General features: G+C 51.1%; 1 protein-coding gene across 2 annotated transcripts in view; it reads left to right on the forward strand.

Moving 5' to 3' along the window:
• Nucleotides 1-6355, forward strand: part of LOC113202318 (prolyl 4-hydroxylase subunit alpha-1) — a 57374-nt gene that overhangs the window by 29902 nt on the left and 21117 nt on the right. Inside the window, exon 1 of one of the 2 annotated variants that reach the window (XM_026416486.2) lies at nt 2128-2223. The exons of the other annotated variant lie outside the window; for it this stretch is intronic. The gene's annotated coding sequence lies outside the window, so the exon portion shown is untranslated. Of the gene's footprint in view, nt 1-2127; nt 2224-6355 lie in introns of those variants that run through there. 2 annotated transcript variants of the gene reach the window in all.

Here is a 6355-nt window from a genome sequence, read left to right on the forward strand (position 1 = left end):
CCCCCCCCCAATCGTGTCTAGTGAGCCGCCAGCCGCCTAAAGGCAGGCAATTCCGTGCTACTGCTACAAAACCACAGAAATCCTGTACGTAGTCAACAAGTCAACCTTTTGGTGCGCCACCCCTTTTCCCCCGCCGGTTGACTGAACTTTTATGCCCTGGTGAGGAGTGAGAAATGAGGGAGTGAAGTGAAGAGCGACAGGTGAAGAGTGAGGGGTGAAAAGTGAGGGGTGAAGAGTGAGGGGTGATGAGTGAGGGGTGAAGAGTGGGGGTTGAAGAGCGAGGAGCGAGTAGTGGGGAGTGGGGTGTCGGGGAGTGACGAGTGCAGACGCCGCGTGCGGTGCGGGTCGCCCCCTCTGCAGCCAGGGTAGGCGCCCGGCCGGTCACGCGCGCGCCGCGGGCCCGCCTGGTCGCCAGGCGCTCCCTGCAGTGCGAGGCGGGAGGCGGCTGGTCGCAAGGAGCCCCGGCGGCCTGTGCGCCCGCGCATTCGCATACGTCATCGGGCCACTCTATTCGCGCGCAGACCGGCGGCGCGGGACAGTCTCTGTGACTCTTTCATCACTGGAATGGAAATAGCTGGAGTGGTGTGTCTAGAGGGAGTGACGGTATCCGCCGTTGCGCCGGACTCCTGCATTTTCAGTGCGTTACATTCTCGACAGATTGGCGTGCTCTGGGGTGTGCCTCGCCTTCGTGCAGTCCCGAGCGATATGAGTCGGAGTTACACACATTTGCTGAAGGTTTATCACGATTCTTAGCAGATGATGCCTCAAAAACACACCCTCACTTAACACAAAAATATCTCCAAGGCTATGGTGTCAGCTAACTTTAACTCTCATGCACTAAGAAAAAAAAATGTGTCTCAGGACTATACGTTTAGTTCCCAGATCGGCGTTTTTTGTTGCACTATACGTCTAGCGCTTGGAGCTAAACGTAGCATCCCAGGAAAAGAAAATTTAAAGCACAGCACTAAAACTTCACTGCAAAAAATTATGACAGGAAAAATGACAGCATCGCCGCTAATTAATTTTCCAGGAACATCTGTTATTCAAATAACAGCATCGCTGTAGTTTTAATGGTTAAAATTTGGTACAGGGAGCAATGTACAGGATCACTGTACAGGCAAAAGCAGACAAAACTGTCTACAGTGGAGCCGTCTTCGTACACTGTACCGTGTAAAGCCAGCATGGGCTTTCCGGTGCTCCAGCAACACTGTACTCCGCGTTCTGTACCCTAGGTGCAGTGACTCAGAGCAGCATCTACAGTAACGCTGTAGATCGTTCCGTATCAGACTCTAATTTTTTGCAGTGTTAATGGCAGGTCACTATCTCATTTTGAGCTGGGACAAAAGTCAGGAGCATTAGACGTTGTCCGTACAGAAATATTTTTCTCAGTGTGCCGAGCAGCCCACAGCCCTATCGTACCGATTCGAAGTTACTTAGTCTGTAGTCTATAGACACTGTAAGACATTTCAAAATATGGGTGATATGGGTGGAAGGTGCTACTGCTACATCTCAGCAGTCAGTACTCCTGCTGGACTCGCATGCGCCGAGAAGGAGGCGTTGACCCTTGCGGAAGCGTCCGCCCAGTAGTGTGCCGTCAGAGTGACGTCAGAGTGCGTGCGCGCAGCGTCACCTCGCTGGGTCGGTGTGGTTCGAGGGGGCGCGGGTTGCTGGCGACGACGACACGTCATCCACCACCAGCTCCTCGCCGGCGGAGCGGTGCGGGTGGTCGTCGCCGAGGTCTCGGTGGCCGCCGTCGACGCCGTTGCAGGAGGACACACCCCCCTGGGCGCACACACCAGGAGGGCCGCGGCGGCGGGGGTCTCGCGCCTATTATCGGGTCCGACTCGGTCGGTTCGACGTCCGGGTCGCCACTGTCCGGCGCTGCCGCGGCCGCCCGGTCGGCCGGACAGGTCGAAGCGCCGCGACGGCCGCGACACGCGTAGGCGGAGGGCGTTGCCGTCAGGGGCTCGGCGCTACCCCGCGCGCCTACCCCTCTTAGCGGGGGCGGGCGCCGGCGCAACCCCTCGCTCGTTGTGTCGCGGGGCGGGGCGGGGCGGGGGCCTGCTGGGGGATGCTCGTCCTCGCCGCCGCGCCGGCCGACGCCACTCGCAGTGTTGCTCCGTTGCGCTGCAGACCACCGGCCCCCTCCACGACGCGCCCGCACTTCTACTTGTTGGCGCCGCGCGACCGCCCGCCACCAGCAGCCACGGCCTCCTTGCCCAGGTCAGTCACGCCCGAGAGGGAAACGACTGTTAAACTTTGTGTCAGCCGGATTACGGATTACCCCCGGATTACCTCCGGAGCATCTTCCTGATTACGTTGCGTTTTCTCTAGGATTACCCCGGATTACCCCAAAAATTTTCCGGATTACCCCAAAATTTCCCCGGATTACCCCGGATTTTTTTAGAATTTACTCGGATTACCCCTGCCGGATTACCGAACGGCTGTCAGCCGGATTACCTTTTCGTTTTCCGCTCGGTCACGCCGTATGTCGGCCAGCGGTTGGATAGCTGACGTGGCAGAAAAACCTTTCCTACATTAGTTTAAAATAAATGTCAGAAATAGATTACTTTGCGTCAAGTTAGGGACCATTCAGAAAGTACGTCGGATTTTTCTAAGATTCGTTCAGCGAAAAAGGGAAATGGGCGCCTGCGAGGCTCAAGGTAGGCCAGCCCGCAGAACACACATGCACTCCATACGAGAAGTTGCCTACCCACCAGGCGCTCCGAGAGCTAGCACAGGATGAACTTGGCAGTTTTGGAACAGCGAATCACGGACGTACTTTGTGGATGATCCCTTACCCCTTGCGCGACCCTTGCCACGGACCCAGATCTTGTTTTGAGCTGCTCTACCCAGGTTTAGGTTGATTTTAGGGAAATGTTAGACTGTTACGCCTCATGCGTGACCTTTCAATCGGGTCGCACAGCGCTGGCAAGCCTTGCCACCATAAGCTTATCGCTTGTCGGACTCATCTTTCAGTGCACTATCCGAATCCGAACGACTTTTTTTGACAAATGAAAATGGTGCTTTTCTGCCACCCTAACCGGTTGGGTTCGGACAGCCTCTCTCGCTAGTTCTTCCCAATTTTAGTTGTGAACAAAGTGCGTTTACCCTTAGCAAATAAAAATAGTCTAACAGTCTCACCCTCCGATGGGGTACACTGGAAATCCAAGAGTGCAAACGTCGCACTACTTTAGGTGAGTGAAAAAACTCACACACCTGCAGATGTATGAGTGGCCTTTCACACACTTGGGGAGGGGTGAATGGGCGTATGTGCAGTGTTGCCAGATAAAGTAGGCAAAAATTACCTCAAACTCACCTGTGCATAGTGGGCTGCATCTACGCCTGCCTACTAGGCAACATTCGCACACCTGTGCCGAGGGGTGGCCTAGTTGGCAGGCGTAAGATGCAACCCACACAGCACCTGTGCATCCGTGGGAAATTTGCCTATATTATCTGGCAACACTTATACGCTCACCTACAACTGTGTAAATATTTTTTCGCACACCTGCACAGTGAAAACGGTTCCTTGATATCCAAGGACAATCGGAAGGATTCTAGGACGGGATACACTGCAAAAAATTAGAGTCTGATACGAAACGATCTACAGCGTTACTGTAGATGCCGCTCTTAGTCACTGCACCTAGGGTACAGAGCGCGGAGTACAGTGTTGCTGTAGCACCGGAAAGCCCAGGTTTTACACGGTACAGTGTACGAATACGGCTCCACTGTAGACAGTTTTGTCCGGTGTTGCCTGTACAGTGGTCCTGTACATTGCTCCCTGTACCAGATTTTAACCATTAAAACTACAGCGATGCTGTCATTCGAATAACAGACGTTCCTGGAAAATAATTAGCGGTCGATGCTGTAATTTTTCCTGTCATATTTTTTTGCAGTGTAGGAAAAATTACATGGGGCGTCCTTGAATCGTTCCGATGGCCCTTCGACAAGATGGAACAATTTTCACCGTGTGCAAATGTGTGTGCGACGCGTCCAACGAACAAAGTTCGATCTCCCGGCGCGCCGTTCAACACTGTCCGATCTCCGGGCGCGCCGTTCAACAAAGTTCGATCTCCTGGCGCGCCGTTCAACGCTGTTCGATCTCCTTTTCGAGGTTTGCAGTGAGGTGGAAGTTTAAACGCCTCGTACGTCTGTTCGTCAAGATCATAGCATTTTATTATTGGTCCAATGTGTTGCGTAATCTTTGAGGATCACATAGAATTTATTAGTTTCATTTTAAGTGAACTATCAACGAAGATATCACGGCTTGAATCCTACGGTGCAGATAAAAGCTGGAAAGGAGATCGGACAGCGTTGAACGGCGCGCCAGGAGATCGAACTTTGTTGAACGGTGCGCCCGGAGATCGGACAGTGTTGAACGGCGCGCCGGGAGATCGAACTTTGTTCGTAGGACGCGTCGTGTGTCTTTCCACTCACTCGCAGGTGCATCTGGATTTCCAGTGTGCGCTGTTGTGCCCGGTGCAGCCCGTCCCACTAGTGTTCCTGGCCCATAACGTAATGAACCTCCCGAAGTGTACAAAATACGCTCGAATACACCCCGGTCCCCCCGGCCCGAGGGGTGTGACTCAATGCTTCGGGGTAAACATTCGACAACAATCATGAAACAATCAGCCACAATCACACACCATCGCCAAGCATCACACAAAATCGGACACAGTTATGACACAACTTTAAAAAATGATGTCGCAATAGTACTTGGCCAACAATCTGAAACAATCGGAGACAATCATACACAGTCTGAGCCAATAATTGCCCAGACACACAATCAAATGTACGCGTTTTCGGTTAGTTCCACACCCGTCGCCCCGGCCGCAACCGGCGCGACGGCTCATCCCCAATCGATGGGCCCCGCCGGGCTCCGCCTCCTTTGTGAGAGGCACGGCGGTCCACCTCGCCGACTCCGGTATAATGAGCCGCGCCACGTACTCGACGAAGGTAGCGGGGAGGGCGGCCTCATCACAAATTGTCTGCTTCTGGTCCATCTCAGTGATCCGTGATGAGTGCCGAAGAATTAGTGGGTTTGGGCAACAGGTCATTGTCACTACACCCCCTCGTCTTGTTATTCTAGTGGTCCCGTTCGAGCGGCCCTTTGGGACGCGTGCGAGCAGGGCGCTCGCTTTGGTGCTGCACTGGTAAAACAAGTGTGCAATATTTGCACACCAAACGTGTGCAAGTTATGATTTAGCACATTACATGGTGTTTAACTGAAGTTGCACACTTGCGTGGTGTGCAAATTTTATACGTCTTGTAAACGTTTAAATTCTGCACACTTGGACACACGCAGTTCTATGCTGTCAATAGGGAACCATACGGTGTGCAGCTGCTATACGTTTCGGAAGTGTCGAAAGTTTAAACACCAATTTACGTATAGCTTAGTTCGACACCACAAAGTGTCGAGAAAATGCACACTTGAACTTAAACGTCAATTGACGTGCAAAATTAAACACTTGTTTTACACTGTTAGAAATTCCGTAGGCTAATTACGGAATTCTTACGGAACGCACCGTAAATTCCAAAAACGGTACCAAACCGTAACGGGATGACTGTAATTTAAAGATACGGACTTGTCCGTATTTCAAATAACGGTGCATCCCGTACATTTTCCCCGTCAAATTAAATATTAAATAATTTTAAAAACAAATAGTTTTAACAATTGAGCTGTCCATAGAGATTTATGTGATTGCCTCTTTCGCAAAACCATAACTTTACGCTCTCGTATCTCTCAAAATCCAATTCTTCGACTTACAGTGCAATTTATCATTTTTCCCAATCAATAAGTTAAAATTTTACGGAAAAGCTTACGGTTTATCTGTAACTTAAGAATACGGGTTTTCCGTATGGTTTCCGTAGAAAATACGGAAAAATTACGGTGCATTCCGTGAAAAAAATTTCTTGACAATTCCGTTCAAAATTCCGTGGAAATTTCTAACAGTGTACCAGTGTGTAGACTATCCCACGCAAATACATAACTCAGTGTCGGGACTCTGAACGCTTTTTGAAGACCTGCACTGAAGGGGACTGGGTACTTTTGTTTCTTATCTATGTTGATGACGAGGTGACGGTAGAATTTTTTCCCGAGTGTCAATTCCTAGGGTAATTTAGGGGAGCACATAGATAAATATTGAAATTGGGCCAAAAATGATATTTGTACAATTTTTTTTCGAAGTTATGCGCTTTTATAGGGAGTTTCGTCCTATGACATCCCGGAAAAAAAATGATCGGCATTCGTCTCCAACATAGATAAGAAGGAAGATTGGGCTAAATTGGGAATTTGCACTTGCCTAAGTCCCCCTGTGGCTAGTGTCTGTTCGGAGCGTGGCTGGGGCTGGGAGGG

This window comes from Frankliniella occidentalis, unplaced genomic scaffold (genome assembly GCF_000697945.3).
Source record: "Frankliniella occidentalis isolate FOCC.00 unplaced genomic scaffold, Focc_3.1 Scaffold407, whole genome shotgun sequence".
Taxonomy (NCBI): Eukaryota; Metazoa; Arthropoda; class Insecta; order Thysanoptera; family Thripidae; genus Frankliniella; species Frankliniella occidentalis.